This window comes from Dermochelys coriacea, chromosome 5, assembly GCF_009764565.3.
Source record: "Dermochelys coriacea isolate rDerCor1 chromosome 5, rDerCor1.pri.v4, whole genome shotgun sequence".
Lineage (NCBI taxonomy): Eukaryota > Metazoa > Chordata > Testudines > Dermochelyidae > Dermochelys > Dermochelys coriacea.
In genome coordinates, this window is record NC_050072.1 from 134323167 (window position 1) to 134342304 (window position 19138).

The following is a 19138-nucleotide window of genomic DNA, read 5'->3' on the forward strand; positions in this document are numbered from 1 at the left end:
AAGCATCCTTCCTTTTAGTGATCATAGATTGCTCTCTCAACTAAAATAATGAAACAAAAACATTTAAAAGTCAGACCTGGCCAAGGTGGAGAAGATGTGCTGCTAGCATCACACTGATAGCCGCGTCTTTCCCAAAATTGGGCTCCTATCCTCTCCTCTGAGTGCAGTATTGTGTAATATGAGCTGAGCACAGGAGGTGGGGATAATAGTTGGTGCCTAAGTCCAATTTTCAAAAGTGACTCAACATTTAAAAGCTTACGTTTTGTTGAAAGTCAGTGAGACTTTTGAGCCTAAGTGACTAAATCAATTTGAAAATGAAGTGAAGGCCAAGACTATAACAGAGTTCAAAAAGGAATTAGATCAGTTCATTGAGGATAGATACATCACTGGCTATTAGTCAGGATGGGCAGGGATGGTGTCCCAAGCCTCTGTTTGCCAGAAGCAGGGAATGGGCTACAGGGGATGGATCACTTGATGATTACCTGTTCTGTTCATTCCCTCTGAAGTACCTGGCATTGGCCATTGTCAGAGACAGGATATTGGGCTAGATGGACCTTTGGTTTGACCCAGTATGGTCATTCTTATGTTAGCTCACTTAAGGCCTTTGTACAATGTTACCCTTGTTTGTTTCTGGAACACTTTTAGCTTAAGGCTTTGGATTTTAATGAGTTGAATTTAGGGGTAGGGTTTAGGTCCAGGTTTGGATTCATTGGTACCCATGTTTTGGGAACTGCTTAACAATCTTAAATTGAAATCCAAAAGACTAATCATTCTCCTGAAACTTCTGCCACATCCACTCTGGGATCAGAAAAAAGGGCCCTTCCAGTTTTGTATCAGTTCCAGAATCAAAACCATAAGGCTGTTGGGAGGGAGTCCACTGTGATGGTGATGGTGATTGTGAAATGTTCGGGGAGATGAGAGAGGCTACAAAACAGAAAACCCTATAATAATGGGGGATTTCAGCTATCCCCATGTTGACTGGGAACATGTCACCTCAGGACAGGATGCAGAGATACATTTCTAGATACCATTAATAAGCTTTTTGGAGCAACTAATCCTGGAACTCACAAGGGCAGAGGTACATAAGAACATATGCATGGCCCTTCTGGGTTAGACCAAAGGTCCATCTAGCCCAGTATCCTGTCTCTGACAATGGCCAATGCCAGGTACTTCAGAGGGAATGAACAGAATGGGTAATCATCAAGTGATCCATCCCCTGTCACTCATTCCCAGCTTCTGGCAAACAGAGGCTAGGGACACCATTCCTGCCCATCCTGGCTAATAGCCATTGATGGACCTATCCTTCATTAATTTATCTAGTTCTTTTTTGAACCCTGTTATGATCTTGGCCTTCACAACATCCTCTGGCAAGGAGTTCCACAGGTTGACTGTGCGTTGTGTGATGAAATACTTCCTCTTGTTAATTTTAAACCTGCTGTCAATTAATTTCATTTGGTGACCCCTAGTTCCTGTGTTATGAGAAGGAGTAAATAACACTTCCTTATTTACTTTCTATGCACACACATGATTTTATAGACCTCTATCATATCGCCCCATTAGTCATCTCTTTTTCAAGCTCAGAAGTCCTAGTTTTAATAATCTCTTATTAATCTCTATGGAAGCTGTTCCATACCCCTAATAATTTTTGTTTCTCTTTTCTGAAACTTTTCCAGTTCCAATATAACTTTTTTGAAATTGGGTCAACCACATCTGCACACAGTATTCAAGATGTGGGTGCACCATGGATTTATATAGAGGTAACATGATATTTTCTGTCCTATTATCTATCCCTTTCTTAGTTATTCCCAGCATTCTCTTCACTTTGTTGACTGCCGCTGCACATTGAGTGGATGTTTTCAGAGAACTATCCACAATGACTCCAAGATCTCTTTCTTGAGTGGTAAAAGATAATTTGGACCCCATCATTTTAGATGTATAGTTGGGATTATGTTTTCCGATGTGCTTTACTTTGCATTTATCAGCATTGAATTTCATCTGCCATTTTAGTGCCCAGTCACCTAGTTTTGTGAGAGCCCTTTGTAACTCTTTGCAGTCTGCTTTGGACTTAACTATCTTGAGTAGTTTTGTATCATCTGCAAAATGTTGCTACCTCACTGTTTATTTTTTTTTCCAGATACTTTATGAATATGTTGAATAGTACTGGTCCTAGTACAGACCCCTTGGGGACAGCACTATTTATCTCTCTCCATTCTGAAAACTGATCATTTATACCTACCCATTGTTTTCTATCTTTTAACCAGTTACCGGTCCAAAGAGGACCTTCCCTCTTCTCCCATGGCAGCTTACTTTGTGTAAAAGCCTTTGGTGAGGGACCTTGTCAAAGGCTTTCTGAAAATCTAAGAACACTATATCCATTGGATCCCCTTGGTCCACATGCTTGTTGACTCCCTCAAAGAATCTGAGTAGATTGGTGAGGCATGATTTCTCTTTACTAAAACCATGTTGACTTTTCCTCAATAAATTATGACAGGTTTCATAGTAGCAGCCATGTTAGTCTATATTCGCAAAAAGAAAAGGAGTACTTGTGGCACCTTAGAGACTAACAAATTTATTAGAGCATAAGCTTTCGTGAGCTACAGCTCACTTCATTGGATGCATTTGGTGGAAAAAAAAAACATTTTTCCACCAAATGCATCCGATGAAGTGAGCTGTAGCTCACGAAAGCTTATGCTCTAATAAATTTGTTAGTCTCTAAGGTGCCACAAGTACTCCTTTTCTTTTTTCAGTAAATTATGTTAATCTATATGTCTGACAATATTGTTCTTTATTATAATTTCAACCAGTTTGCCCGGTACTGAAGTCAAGTTTACAGGCCTGTAATTGCTGGAATCACCTCTGGAGCCCTATTTAAAAATTGACATCACATTAGCTATCCTCCAGTCATCTGGTACAGAAGCTGATTTAAATGATAGTTTACAGACGACAATTAGTAGTTCTGCAATTTCACATTTGAGTTCCTTCAGAACTCTTGGATGAATACCATCTGGTCCTGGTGACTTATTGCTGTTTAATTTATCAGTTTGTTCCAAATTCTTGATTTAGTCCTAAGTGGCGCACAGGATCTGATCCGCAAGGTGAATCTAGCTGAACCACTTGGTAATAGCGACCGTAATGTAATTACATTTAGCATCCTTGTAGTGGGGAAAATACCAAAAAAAACCCCATTACAGTAGCATTTAACTTCAAAAAGGCAGAACAATGCAAAAATGATGAGGCTAGTTAAATGGAAATTAAAAGGAAAAGTAATGAGTGAAATAGAATCATAGAATCTCAGGGTTGGAAGGGACCTCAGGAGGTCATCTAGTCCAACCGCCTGCTCAAAGCAGGACCAACACCAACTAAATCATCCCAGCCAGGGCTTTGTCACGCCTGACCTTAAAAACTTCAAAGGAAGGAGATTCCACCACCTCCCAAGGTAATGCATTCCAGTGCTTCACCACCCTCCTAGTGAAAAAGTGTTTCCTAATATCCAACCTAAACCTCCCCCACTGCAACTTGAGACCATTACTCCTCGTTCTGTCATCTGCTACCACTGAGAACAGTCTAGATCCATCCTCTTTGGAACCCTCTTTCAGGTAGTTGAAAGCAGCTATCAAATCCCCCCTCATTCTTCTCTTCTGCAGACTAAACAATCCCAGTTCCCTCAGCCTTTCCTCATAAGTCACGTGTTCCAGTCCCCTAATCATTTTTGTTGCCTTCCGCTGGACTCTTTCCAATTTTTTCACATCCTTCTTGTAGTGTGGGGCCCAAAACTGGACACAGTATTCCAGATGAGGCCTCACCAATGTTGAATACAGGGGAACGATCACGTCCCTCGATCTGCTGGCAATGGCCCTACTTATACATCCCAAAATGCCATTGGCCTTCTTGGTAACAAGTGCACACTGTTGACTCATATCCAGCTTCTCGTCCACTGTAACCCCTAGGTCCTTTTCTGCAGAAATACATGCAATCTGCATGGAAACTTTTTAAAAGCATAATTATCGAAGCTCAGACTAGATGTACACCCCATATTTAACCTCTTCCCCCACAAAAAATCCTGCCACTCTGCTTATACACTCGAGTATAAGAGGTGGTTAGGGACAAAAAGATTGGAAGTCACATCCTGCTGAGGAAAATAGAAAGGACCATAAACTCTGGCAAGTCAAGTGTGAAAGGATAAGTAGGCAGGCCAAAAAAATAATTTAAAGAGCAACTAGCAAAAGGCACCAAACTATCAGCACATTTTTTTCAGTGCATCAGGAGCAGGAAGCTGCTAAACAACCCGTGGGGCCCCTGGACGATCGAGGTGCTAAAGGAGCATGCAAGGACGATGAAAATGTTGCGGAGAAGCTCAATGAATTCTTTCAATCGGTCTTCAGAGGGTGTGAGGGAGATTCCCACATCTGAATCATTCTTTTTAGATGACAAATCTTGAGGAACTGTCCCATACAGAAGTGTCAATAGAGGAGTTTTTGGATCAAACTGATAAATTAAACAATAATAAGTCACCAGGACCAGATAGTATTCATCCAAGAGCTCTGAAAGAACTCAGATGTGAAATTGAAGAACTCCGAACTGTGGTATGTAACCTATTAAATCAGCCTCTATACCAGATGACCGGCTAATAGCTATTGTGACACTGATTTTAATAAAAGGCTCCAGAGGCAATCCTGGTAATTACAGGCAAATTGGTTGAAAGTGTAGCAAAGAACAGAATGGTCAGACACATAGATGAACACTATGTTGGGGAAGAGTCAACACGGCTTTTGTAAAGGGAAATCAGGCCTCACCAATCTATAAGAATTCTTTGAGGAGGTCAACAAATGTGTGGACCAGGGTGATCCTGAGGATATAGTGTACTTGAACTTTCAGAAAGCCTTTGACAAGTCCCCCACCAAGGGCTCTTAAGGAAAGCAAGCAGTCATGAAATAAGAGGGAAGGTCCTCTCATAGATTAGTAACTGGATAAAAGATAGGAAACAAAGGGTAGGAATAAATGGTCAATTTTCACAGTGGAGAAAGGTAAACAGTAGGGTGCCCCAAGGATCTGTACTGGGATCAATGATGTTCAACATATTCGTAAGTGGTCAGGGAAAAGGGGTAAATAGTGAGGTGGCAAAGTTTGCAGTTAATACAAAATTACTCAAGATAGATCCAAAGCTGACTGTGAAGAGTTACAAAGAAATCTCACAAAATTGGGTAACCAGGCAACAAAATGGAAGATGAAATTCAGTGTTGATAAGTGCAGAGTAATGCACATTGGAAAACATAATCCCAACTATGTGTACAAAATGATCGGGTCTAAATGAGCTAACTGACCACTTAAGAAAGAGATCTTGGAGTCATTGTGGATAGCTCTCTGAAAACATCCACTCAATACGTGGTGGCAGTCAAAAAAGCTAACAATGAAGCATTAGGAAAGGGAAAGATAGTAAGACAGAAAATATCATAATGCCACATATATACCCATGATACACCCACACCTTGAATTTGCATCCAGTTTTGGTCATCCCACCTCAAAAAAGATTTATTAGAATTTGAAAAAAGTACAGAGAAGGGCAACAAAAATTATTAGGGGTATGGAATAGCTTGCATATAAGGAGAGATTAAAAAGAGACGAGTAAAGGGGGATCTGATAGAGATCTATAAAACCATGACTGGTGTGGAGACAGTGAATAAGGAAGTATTATTTACCCCTTCACATAACACTAGAGCCAGGGGTCACCCAACGAAATGAATGGGCAGCAGGATTTAAAACAAACGAACAGGAAGTACTTCTTCACACAACACACAGTCAATCTGTGGAATTCGTTGATGAGGGATGTTGTGAAGGCCAAAAGTGTAACTGGGTCCAAAAAAGAATTAGATAAGTTCATGGAGGCTAGGTCCATCAATGACTATTAGCAAAGATGGTCAGGGATGCAACCCCTTGCTCTTAATGTCCCTAAGCCTCTGACTACCAGAAGCTAGGACTGGATGACAGAGAATGGATTACTCAGTAAATTGCCCTGTTCTGTTAATTCCATCTGAAACATCTGGCACTGGCCACTGGGCTGGATGGACCATTAATCTGAGTCACTCTGGCCATTTTATATTCTTATGACCAGAAATTGACACTTCGTCTCACATTTAGTACCATGTTATCTTAACTTAGGGTTCTATACTGTCACCAGTCACTGTAGTAGTTGAGCACCTTCTGTGTCAAACTGATAGCACTAGCGAAGTCCTTAGTGGATTTCATGGTGTCTCTGGGACGTCTCTTTCTGAGGTAAAACCTGTGCTTGGGGCTGGGATTTTCTTTTTAATTTTTGTTAAATTTTATTAATTTACTTTCTTTCAGGTTGACTTGATTCAGGTTTTATTTTATTTTATTTTGATTGAGGGTTTTTTGGTTAGGAAGGGAAGCATCCGTTTTGCAGGTGTAATTCCTATGATAGAAAAGCCTTTGCTGAAGAGGATGGTTTTACAGTGTTTATAGTCAGACTCTGGATTTGCCTGATCTGCTCTGGAAGTTTGTTCCATAGCCAGATTCCCCTGACAGAAAGCACTTTGTCCCCAGTTCTCATGGACTTCATCCTGGGCTTTGTGAGCTGTGTTCTCCCATGGGAGAACACGTCTTAGTGGCTCCTGAGCAGTCCCACTGACATCAGTCCCCCAAATTCTGTTGATTCAGGTCAGATGGAACTTTGCTTTGAATCAGTGTCTTTTGATTTTATAAAATGAAAACTAGCTGCAAAACCAGATCATGGTGTCCTTGGTCATTCTCTAATGATAAGGTAGTGTCGTGCCTGAGGAGAGCAGTGTCAGTAAAGCTGTGTGCGTGTGTTAAATACAGTAATTTTATAAGCAGGATTCGTTAAAGCTTGGTTTCTTTATGGGAGTGTAGCGGACATTTGAAGAATGTAAAATCAAATGTACTGGTAATTTTGCATACTTCTCATCTCATTCTTTACCTCTGCGCTGACAGCCTTCATTCTATTTCCTCTTCTGCATCACCCAGTTAAAATCTTTCTAGTTGTTTCCGTTTACGCCAACATTACTGCTAATTGAGTTTTCTATTATTTCTTTCCCATTCTCTTTATTTCCATTTTTTTTTGTCTTAGTTTGCCTCTGGCATTTTTGGCTGTCATTCCTGGTTTTGAGAAAATCTCTCTCTCTCTGTCTCTCATGCACACACACGCGCGCGCGCACACACACATACACACACTCACACTCATGCTGTTCATCAGCTATTTCACAATAACCTCAGTGTCTTGGAGGTCATAACTACAATATCCCGCAAGTTATTTTTCTTATTTTCCTCAGCTAAAGCTGGATTTCACCACTGTTTTTCCCCACCCCATTGTCTCTTGGTTTCCCTGTTTGTTATTTTATAAAACTGCTTGAAGTGTGTGTGTGTGTGTGTGTGTGTGTGTGTGAGAGAGAGAGAGACTTTTCACTTGAAATTGCTGCTTGACACTCTGCTGCCCTCTTTTCCCTCCTTTTTCATCTTCTTTCAGATTAAGGTGGAATAAAAAACCCACAAAAGGAATTTTTACTGTTACAGGTAGGCAACTAGAGGAAGGAGGGGATAATATCTCTAAATCGCTAGCAGTGTGATTACCTCTAAATAACCATGACTCTGCCATACCTGATTGTTGAAATAATCCTTGTACTTGAGTTTCCTCATTGCTCATAACTGTGAACACTATCTTAAAGTATGCCTGGAAGGACTGTGGGTCTGCTCCACAGTACAGCCAGGCTAAGTCTCCTTAAAAAGAGAGATTTTTATTTTATTTTATATGCTGAACCCTTTGGGTAACCAGTGTAATTCTTCAGCAGGCTATGAAGCGCTTGACTTAAGGACTTCCAAAATGCCGGGAATGGCACTCCTGTTATCTCTCCAGGTTAGATACACATCGATTGTTCTCTTGATTCCACAAAGATTAGAAAAAAACCTTCCCTGCTCCCTCCCTCCCCAGCCTCTGAAAGAAACTCTGTGCATTATGATGCTTTCTGGCTGGGTGACTTCATTAATAGAAGTGGAGATGTCCTTAGGAAATGGGTTAGACAGTATAGTTGTGTGAAACTTTTATGCAAAAATGTATAGGGCTGGCTGAGTTGGTTGATCATGCTGGTTCTGTTACTGTTTTAAAGGCAGAATGTGCGGCCATATGGCTCCTTGATACTTCAGTAAAATATATTTTATTGTACAATGTTATCTTCCTATTATGCATTTATGAAGCTCTTTGGGTCACTAAGTTGTTTGCCTAATGCGTTACATGTTCTGCCACAGAAGAAATGCATATAAAATGTTTTTGCAGCTGTCAATGGGCTGTAGTATGAGTGATTGTTTCAGAATCAAAAGTAAAGAGGGTAGGCAGAGGGCTTTGCAGTATTATTCTTCGTTGACAATTATTCTTTATAAGGGATCATTGCTGGACGACTATGCATCTGTCGATTTCCAGAGCATGCTGTATCTGCAGGGTTTGCCGTGTTGGAGACTGAAGCAACACAGTTTTGGTATCCAAGGTTTGTGGGAATTTTTGTTTTGTTCCCTCAAATAATCTCGTTTTTAGCAAAAGAAACAAACAAAAAAGGCCCATTAAATAAGGGGGAGGATGTATCCCCACACTATGACGACTGTTGGATCATGAATCTTTTTAGGTTTGTAACTTTTGGCTTAGTAAATTCGTTTGCAAACTGGGATCAAGCTAGGTCTTTGAATTCCTGACTCCTGAATTACGGAGACTCTTATTGTGCTGGTATCCAGCAAAGGTCACCGGCACAGGTCTCCTTGCATCTTCAGTGCAAAAATGTGTCACTGTGGGTGGTCACTGGCTTTGTGGAACTCATGGCCTACTATGCATGGCCTTTGTGGAACACATGGTCTCTACCTTTCCTTTGTTGGAGACTGAATTTAAGCCATACTCTATTTATAGCCACTGATGTATAAAACTTTACTAATTATTAACTCTGCAGAATGGATTAACTTTAAAATTAAAAGTTATTGTAAAAAACCTTGCACTTTGGCATGTTAAAGCACTGAAAAGGGTAAGCTTTTCTCTATGGCATACATAGCCTTTAGTTGCAAAGCGTGTGTATAATTGAACATGTAGTTCAGTAGAATAATATTTTCTTTAAATACTATTTTCATGTGACATTAAATTTAAACCTTTTTGAAGCACTTTCTCAGGATTAGGTATCTGAAGGTATGTTCCCTCACAAAATATCAGATTATAATTAAACCTTAATTCATCCTGTAGAGTTAATAATTAGCTTTAAGCCAATGGGATACAAGTGGAACACTGCTTAAATATAGACACGAACAAGGAATAAAGCAAAGACATGAAGGACTATAACATTTCACACCTAGAAATGTTTGGATTCACTCTGGGTTACTTGGGGCCCTGCAATATTTTGCTTTTCAGTGAAATATCAGGGCAATGGATATCTTTTATTTAAAAAAGTGTACCATAAAAAGCTATTTTTGTGCAAAAAATTGTGCTTGCAAAATTTTGATCAGAAAGGGATTTAGTGACCATCTTTGCATTGTTCCTTTTGCTGGGGCTGCCTATAGACAAGGAGTACTCATCTGGAGTACTGTGTCCAGTTTTGGGCCCCACACTACAGGAAGGATGTGGATAAATTGGAAAGAGTACAACGAAGGGCAACGAAAATGATTAGGGGTCTAGAGCACATGACTTATGAGGAGAGGCTGAGGGAGCTGGGATTGTTTAGTCTGCAGAAGAGAAGAATGAGGGGGGATTTGATAGCTGCTTTCAACTACCTGAAAGGGGGTTTCAAAGAGGATGGCTCTAGACTGTTCTCAATGGTAGCAGATGACAGAACGAGGAGTAATGGTCTCAAGTTGCAATGGGGGAGGTTTAGATTGGATATTAGGAAAAACTTTTTCACTAAGAGGGTGGTGAAACACTGGAATGCGTTACCTAGGGAGGTGGTAGAATCTCCTTCCTTAGAGGTTTTTAAGGTCAGGCTTGACAAAGCCCTGGCTGGGATGATTTAACTGGGACTTGGTCCTGCTTTGAGCAGGGGGTTGGACTAGATGACCTTCTGGGGTCCCTTCCAACCCTGATATTCTATGATTCTATGATTCTAAGAGCAGGTAACTGGGAAGAAGAAGAGGGCAGAGTTGTAGTTTTGGGGTAGACACCAAAGATGAATGTCATTAACCCCCCCACAAAATCCACAGGCCAGCCTTATGCTAGTGATATGATCAAGGTGTACATGGAGTTCTTCAGAGTTTTAGTGGTGGCAAAACTTTGTTTCCCCAGGTCTAACCAGAAATACTGAGGGCTGGCTGTGGGTTATTGACAAACTAAAATAATCTGTGGTGACTTAGATCAGGAAGTGGCAGACAAGCCACAGCATCTCGCTGCAATGATAGTACGCCTCCACCACCAGCACCAGGAGTCATCGTTTTTCTGTGACTAGGTTGCAGCTGACTAACCCAAACTGCACATTCTCTTGAGCACCGGGTTTTGGAGGGGCGGCCGTGTTAGCCTGTATCCACAAGAGAAATGAGGAGTCCTGTGGCACCTTAGAGACTAACACATTGATTTGGGCATAAGCTTTCATGAGCTACAGCCCACTTCATCGGATGCATGCAGTGGAAAATACAGTGGGGAGATATAGATATACACAGAGAACATGAAACAATGGGTGTTGCCATACACGCTATTAGAGAGATCAGTTAAGGTGAGCTATTACCAGAAAGAGAAAAAAACCTTTTGTAGTGATAATCAGGATGGCCCATTTCCAACAGTTGACAAGAAGGTGTGAGGAACAGTAGGGAGGGAAATAAGCATGGGGAAATAGTTTTACTTTGTGTAATGACCCATCCACTCCCAGTCTTTATTGAAGTCTAATTTAATGGTGTCCAGTTTGCAAATTAATTCCAATTCAGCAGTCTCTCATTGTAGTCTGTTTTTGAAGTTTTTTTGTTGCAATATTGTTCCAGCCTGAAGCAAATACTCACCAGCAACCACATACCACACAACAAAAACACTAACCCAGGAACCTATCCTTGCAACAAAGCCCGTTGCCAACTCTGTCCACATATCTATTCAGGGGATACCATCATAGGGCCTAATCACATCAGCCACACTATCAGAAGCTCATTCACCTGCGCATCTACCAATGTGATATATGCCATCATGTGCCAGCAATGCCCCTCTGCCATGTAAATTGGCCAGACCGGACAGTTTCTACGTAAAAGAATAAATGGACATAAATCAGACATCAAGAATTATAACATTCAAAAACTGGACACTGAAGAACACTTCAGTCTCCATGGTCACTCGATTACAGACCTAAAAGTCACAATATTACAACAAAAAAACCACTCAGTGGTTGAAACCAGATCACTTGTCGTGCGGGAGGAGTGTCCACTAGGTGATGGTTTTAGTGAGAGGTCAGGTGGGCACAGGAGGGTTTGGCACAGTGGGGTTGTGAGAAAAGGCTGGTCATTTCTCCCATTTCTTTGTTTTTCTTTGTTCTTTCCTGCTTTTTCCTCCAGCCTTCAACCTTTTTTATTGCTCCACTCCCTAAGTCTCTTAGTCTTGGTCTACACTACGAGTTTAGGTTGAATTTAGCAGTGTTAGATCGATTTAACCCTGCACCCGTCCACACAATGAAGCCATTTTTGTCAACTTAATAGGCTCTTAAAATCTATTTCTGTACTCCTCCCCGACGAGGGGATTAGCGCTGAAATCGACATCGCCAGGTCGAATTTGGATTAGTGTGGACACAATTCTACCATATTGTCCTCCAGGAGCTATCCCACAGTGCTCCATTGTGACCACTCTGGACAGCACTCTCAACTCAGATGCACTGGCCAGGTAGACAGAAAAAGCCCCTCAAACTTTTGAATCTCATTTCCTGTTTGGCCAGTGTGGCGAGCTCATCAGCACAGGTGACCATGCAGAGCTTATCAGCAGAGGTGACCATGGAGTTCCACAATCGCAGAAGAGCTCCAGCATGGACCAAACAGGAGGTACTGGATCTGATCGCTGTGTGGGGAGACAAATCTGTGCTATCAGAACTCTGATCCAAAAGACGAAATGCCAAAATATTTGAAAAAATCTCCAAGGGCATGAAGGACAGAGGCTATCACAGGGACCCGCAGCAGTGCTGCATGAAAGTAAGGAGCTTAGGCAAGCCTGCCAAAAAACCCAAGAGGCAAATGCCTGCCGGGGGTCAGAGCCCCAGACATGCCGCTTCTGTGATGAGCTGCATGCAATTCTAGGGGTGCCCCTACCACTGCCTCATCCCTGTACATGGACTCCTACAAGGGGGGAGTCTCACGCAACAGGGATAAGGATTTTGGGGATGAGGAAGATGATGAGGAGGGGGAGGTTGAAGATAGCACACACCAGGCAAGTGGAGAAACCATTCTCCCCGACAGCCAGGAACTGTTTATCACCCTGGAGTCAAAACCCTCCCAACCCAGGCTCCCAGATACTGAAGATGAGAAGGGAGTTCTGGTGAGTGTACCTTTGTAAATAAAATACATGGTTTAAAAGCAAGCGTGTTTAATGATTAATTTGTCCTGAAGACTTGGGATGAATTCGCGGCCAGTACAGCTACTGGAAAAGTCTGGGGATGGGGAGGAAAATCCCAATGAAGCTGTCCTGGAGGTACTCCCAAAGCCTTTGCAAAAGGTTTCTGAGGAGGGCAACCTTATTGCATCCTCCATGGTAGGACACTTTACCACAGCAGGCCAGTAGCACGTAGTCTGGAATCATTGCATAAGAAAGCACGGCAAGGTGTGGTCCTGGTGTTTGCTGGCATTCAAGCAACATTCGTTCTTTATCTCTCTGTGTTATCCTCAGGAGAGTGATATCATTCATGGTCACCTGGTTGAAATAGGGGAATTTTATTAAGGGGACATCAGAGGTGGCCGTTCCTGCTGGGCTGTTTGACTGTGGCTGAAAAGAAATCATCCCTGCTGTTAGCCACGCGGTGGGGAGAGGGGGGAGGCAATCATCCCAGAGAATTGGGTATGGGGAGGGTTTAGTTGGCTTTGTGATGCACGTTAACCCGAAAACATCAGCCCTTCCTTTTAAATGGCCAATGTGTCTTTTTCAATTTTAATCTTCCTCCTGCAGCTGCAAAGGTTTCAGTGCTGCGAATAGCATCTTCGCCCCAGAGGCTAGCACAGATAAGGTGAAAAAAATGCACTCGCGATAAAATGTTCTCTGAGCTCATGCAGTCCACCCAAACTGAAAGAGCCCAGCAGAAGGTGTGGAGGCAGACCATGGCAGAGTCCAGGAAAGCACAAAATGAATGTGAGGACAGGAGGGACGCGCAAGAGGATAGATGGCTGGAGCAACAGGAGAGATGGCGGCAGCATGATGAAAGGAGGCAGGATGCAATACTGAGGTTACTGGAGGATCAAACTGATATGCTGCGGCGTATGGTTGAGGTGCAGGAAAGGCACAGACCACCACTGCAGCCCCTGTGTAACCAACTTTCCTCCGCCCCAAGTTCTATAGCCTCCTCACCCAGATGCCGAAGAATGCGGGGGGGGAGGAGCTCCAGGCACCCAACCACTCCACCCCAGAGGACTGCCCAAGTAACAAAAGGCTGGCATTCAATAAGTTTTGAAATGCAGTGTGGCCTTGTCCTTCCCTCCTCCCCTTCTCCCCCACCCCACCTGATGCTTCCCTCCTCCTCCACTCCTCCCAGGCTACCTTGGCAGTTATCCCCCTATTTGTGTGATGAATTAATAAAGAATGCATGAATTTGAAACAACAAGGACTTTATTGTCTCTGCAAGTGGTGATCGAAGGGGGAGGGGAAGGCAGTTGGCTTACAGGGAAGTAGAGTGAACCAATGAGGTGGGTTTTCATCAAGAAGAAACAAACAGAAGTTTCACACCGTAGCCTGATCAGCCATGAAACTGGTTTTCAAAGCTTCTCTGATGCGCAGCACACCCTGCTGTGCTCTTCTAACTGCCCTAGTGTCTGGCTGCACATAATCAGCAGTCAGGCAATTTGCCTCAACTTTCCACCCCTCCATAAATGTCTCCCCTTTATTCTCACAGATATTGTGGATCACACAGCAAGCAGTAATAACAAGGAATATTGGTTTTGCTGTGGTCTAACCGAGTCAGTAAACTGCACCAGCGTGCTTTTAAATGTCTAAATGCACATTCTACCACCATTCTGCACCTGCTCAGCCTGTGGTTGAACAGCTCCTGACTACTGTCCAGGCTGCCTTTGTACGGCTTCATGAGCCAGGGCATTAAGGGGTAGGCTGGGTCCCCAAGGATAACTATAGGCATTTCAGCATCCCCAGCGGTTATTTTCTGGTCTGGAAAGTAAATCCCTTGTTGCAGCCATTCCCATAGACCAGACTTCCTGAAGATGCGAGTGTCATGTACGTTTCCTGGCCATCCCACGTTGATGTTGGTGAAATGTCTCTTGTGATCCACCAGTGCTTGCAGCATCATTGAAAAGTACCCTTTTCGGTTTATGTACTGGCTGCCTTGGTGGTCCGGTCCCAAGATAGGGATATGCGTTCCATCTACAGTTAGGGAATCCCATTGCATCAAAGCAATCCAGTATGACCTGCACATTTCCCAGAGTCTCCCTTGATAGCAGCAGCTCAGTGATTGCGTTGGCTACTTGGATCACAGCAGCCCCCACAGCAGATTTGTCCACTCCAAATTGATTCCCGACTGACAGGTAGCTATCTGGCGTTGCAAGCTTCCACAGGGTTATCGCCACTCGCTTGTGAACTGTGAGGGCTGCTCTCATCTTAGTATTCTTGTGCTTCAGGGTAGGGGAAAGCAAGTCACAAAGATCCATGAAAGTGCCCTAAGTTTTGCAGCCACTGGGAATCATCCCAGACCTGCAACACTATGCGTCCCACCAGTCTGTGCTCATTTCACCGGCCCAGAATTGGTGTTCCATGGCATGAGCCTGCCCCACTGCCACCAGGATGGCCAAATTGCCAGGGCCCATGTTTTCAGAGAAGTCTGTGTCCATGTCTTCATTACTCTCGTCACCGTGCTGCCATCGCCTCCTCGCCTGCTTTTGCAGGGTCTGGTTCTGCATATACTGCATGATAATGTACGAGGTGTTTACAATGCTCATAACTGCCAAGGTGATCTGAGCAGGCTCCATGCTTGCCGTGGTATGGTGTCTGCAGGACAGCAGGGTTGCAGGGGAAGCAGTGGTTGGATGACCAGTTTTGCTGACCTCCTGCACCATCTGCTGCCAGGATACAACAGCTGAGCGGGCTGCACGCTTGCCGTGGTATGGCGAGACAAGAGCAGCCGAGCAGAGTTGCAGCAGAAGCGGCCCTGCGAGACCACCAGGAGAGCAGAGTGCCAGTGGAAGCGGTGGATGACAACAACGGTGGTTAGCAGTCCTACTGCACCATCTGCTGAAAGCAGTATGGCGCCCGCACAGAAAAAAGGCGCGAAACGATTCTCTGCCGTTGCTTTCATGGAGGGATGGGCGACTGATGACATGTACCCAAAACCACCCGTGACAATGTTTTTGCCCCATCAGGCACTGGGAGCTTAACCCAGAATTCCAACGGGCGGCAGAGACTGCAGGAACTGTGGGATCGCTACCCACAGTGCAGTGCTCCGAAAATCGACGCTAGCCTTGGTACTGTGGACGCACTCCACCAACTTAATGCGCTTAGTGCATTAGAGTGGGGACACACACAATCGACTGTATAAAATTGCTTTCTAAAAAATTGACTTCTAAAAATTCGACCTAATTTCGTAGTGTAGACATACCCTAACACACTTGCTCATTCGTCCTATAAACTACACTCTTGGTCCTCAGTCCCCTCTCCTTACTCTAGCAATGGACCCAAATCAACTTCCTGGATCCACAACCTGCCCAGACTTTGGGGAAGGCTCACACCCGGAGATGCACATCTAGCTCATCACTGATTTGATTTTTCAGTTTATTCTCTCCCTCACTTTATTTCAGTATATTGTGCCTTTTTTCTGTTGTGTTGTTTTTCAATCATTCACCGAGGAATTTGAAGTGTTCACTTAATGATTTAGCAGAGCTGCTCTCTGAACTCACAATAAAATTTCACTGGGCATCTGTTTGTGAATTTTGTGTTGCTCTGAATTCTTTCACTCGCAGGGCATGGTTTTACAGCACTCCGAGATTCATTTAGTCTTGTGTAACACATGAATGATCCCACTTATTCTAAAGGCCACATGCTTGACTGGGTAATTACTATGGATCTGTCTCTCAGTGGTTTAATTTTGTTGCTTCATCCCTCGTCGGTTACTTAATTATTTCTTGAGATCTTGCTCTACCTTAACTACCATCCCTGGCTCATGTTGTCACTGATCACTCTCTTCTTTGGAACCTCAGGTTTATATTCTCTATAGGAGGTTCTGATTTTGAATATTATTTTTCTGTTACACCAAACATGGGTTTGCTATTATACAGCTTTGCTCTCCAATGGGCCACTGAATGTGATGGCTCTTTCCTCTTGCACACACTAGCGCCGTTCTTGTAAGGCCATCATGAGGGACTGGTAGGTTGGGAGACAGAGCGTCACTTGTCGGAACAATGGCCAACTAGACTTTGGGCTAATTCATTCGACCACTGGCTAGGTTATCAGGAAGCATGGATAATACTGTCAGCCCTACATGTTAAAAAAAATAATTCTGCATCAGCCTCTTTTCACCTTCCAATTGGCTTAAAAATCACAAGATTTGAAAAAAATAATAAATTGTAGGTTCTTTTTGTTTGCCTTCTCTCTCTCTCTCTCTCTCTCTCTGTCTCTCTCTCTCTCTCTTTTAGCTTTTTTGGGGTCAGGTTGTCAAGGTTTTCTCTGTAACCATGAGAGCTAGAAACATAATTTCTTTTTTAATAAAAACTGAAAATCTCATGTGATCACATTACTTCAGAATCTGGGGCTTTAAGAAAAACACTAAATATTGCTCATATAGCTCTGTAAGAATATGTTCATTAGTTAGCCCAGTCCAACCTTTCAGGAGGTGATTCCTCAATTTCAGAGTTATTCTTCCCTGTGCCTCTACTGTAGGCATGAGAAAGTGATGTTCTGGGAAACAGATTTTCTTTTTTAGGAGATGGATTGTGTCCTCTGTGGCACAATGGATGTTCCAGTCTCTAGCATGTAATTTTGTCTTTAGTAAAATGATCTTTAAAGGTACAAATATGGAATGTAACAGAAAGTGGATTTTCATTGCCATGGCAAAGGTGTACATCTGGAGTTAATAAGATAATTTGTTGAAGGTTCTTGCACATTGATTCAGGTGTAAAGAAATAACTGGACTTGCTGTCAACAAGCATTTTAGTTTGAGATGAGTCCAATCTCCAAAGTTCAGATCAATGGCTTGTTTAAAAATAGGAATTCTTTTCTGCTAAAAATTTTGAACAAAATGACAAAGCTTTATTTTATTCAAAAAATTTCATATTTTTTTTCGGATGAAAGGGTTTGAAATGAAAAACATTGTTTTCATTTTTTAATTTAATGGAATTGAAATGAAAATGCTTCCGTTTTTGGTTTCCTCTCCCTCTTTTCCCCCCTCCCTTCTCCCCCCCCCCAAGTTCTATGAAGCCTTTAGATGAAAAATCTGAACATTATTTTTGTGGAATTTTTCATAACTTTAAAAATAAAGCACATTTCCATGAAAGATTTTTTGATCAATCCTATTTGGATCCATATTCAGATTTGAACATCTGCAAGCTTTTGAGGGTGTTTGGATCTAGGATTATTGTAAAAGATAGACCAGCCATAACAATCAGATCCAGATTAATACTTTCTAAAGTTGAGGTTGAGATATTTCTCTAATGTTCTAATTCATGTAAAGAAAGCAATGAAGAGCATATTTAATAGTCATATGGTGAAAACAATATCTCTCAAGTTACTGAAGTGAGATAAAAGAAAAGGAGTACGTGTGGCACCTTAGAGACTAACAAATTTATTAGAGCATAAGCTTTCGTGAGCTACAGCTCACTTCATCGGATGCATTTGGTGGAAAAAACAGAGGAAGTGAGCTGTAGCTCACGAAAGCTTATGCTCTAATAAATTTGTTAGTCTCTAAGGTGCCACACGTACTCCTTTTCTTTTTGCGAATACAGACTAACACGGCTGCTACTCTGAAGTGAGATAAGCTCTCTTTAAGGTAATTGGAGAAGCGTTCCCTAGATCAATGACACTTGTTTTCTTTCACTTTTCGATATACTGTGCACTTTACTGGCTCATCTGGAAACTTGTTAGATGTTCCAGCATGCCCCTGTGATCCATGTGAAAGCCAAGCTTTTGATCATTGGCTCTTGCTGGTGGATTGGGATGTATATGATACAGCATGCACCTGAGTATGTTAAGACAAACCCTGACACCATGCACTCTTCACCAAGATTCAGCTTTGGGATTCTAACAGCAGCTATTGACAATCATTCAGAACTTATTTTTTTTTATATAGGTTGGTCTTTTAATAAATTGGACCATCCAGCCTGGAATTAATGTTGTACGGGACTACCAATTCTCGCAGAGTTGCCATAGCTATGGGCTCCATTATACCTTCTAGCTACATCTGAATTTTCAAAATTCTGCAATAAATTCATTGGTCATTTGGAAGGACTGCTGCATGGCAATTTTAAATTCTGGGTCAGTCTCTGTCATTACAGCCAGAGTGAGAGCAAGTAAGAGTGAATCCTCACTTCTAGGGCACCCCCACCCCCCCGTTCTAGGATACAGAGTTGCTGGGGGTATGCAACTCTGGTGCCCCCTGCTGGGCTCTCCCCCAGGACCTGCATCTTCTCTACTTTCTCTCTGGGTGATGTGGCTTGGCCATCTACCGCAGTGCACTAAAGTTTTTTGTCCTTCTGTCCAAAAGCTATGCACTAAAATAGCCTTTCTGTCTGATAGTTATTCATCTCGAGAAATAGCTACCAAGGAGGTTTGAAATATCTCTTGCCATTACTTTTATAGCGTGGTAGGTGTCCCTAGTATGGGAAGGAAAGTAAGTGTGTGGGGTGTGAACTTAGGATTCATCTTGTTCTGTTCCTTTTTTTATTTGATTTAGTATTTCTGTTCCTTTTTGAATTCAGCCAAATGTTCAGAACTTGAACAAAATCCTTGTATCTTTGTTGCTACTTGCTGTGTGTGGAAACTCCCCTA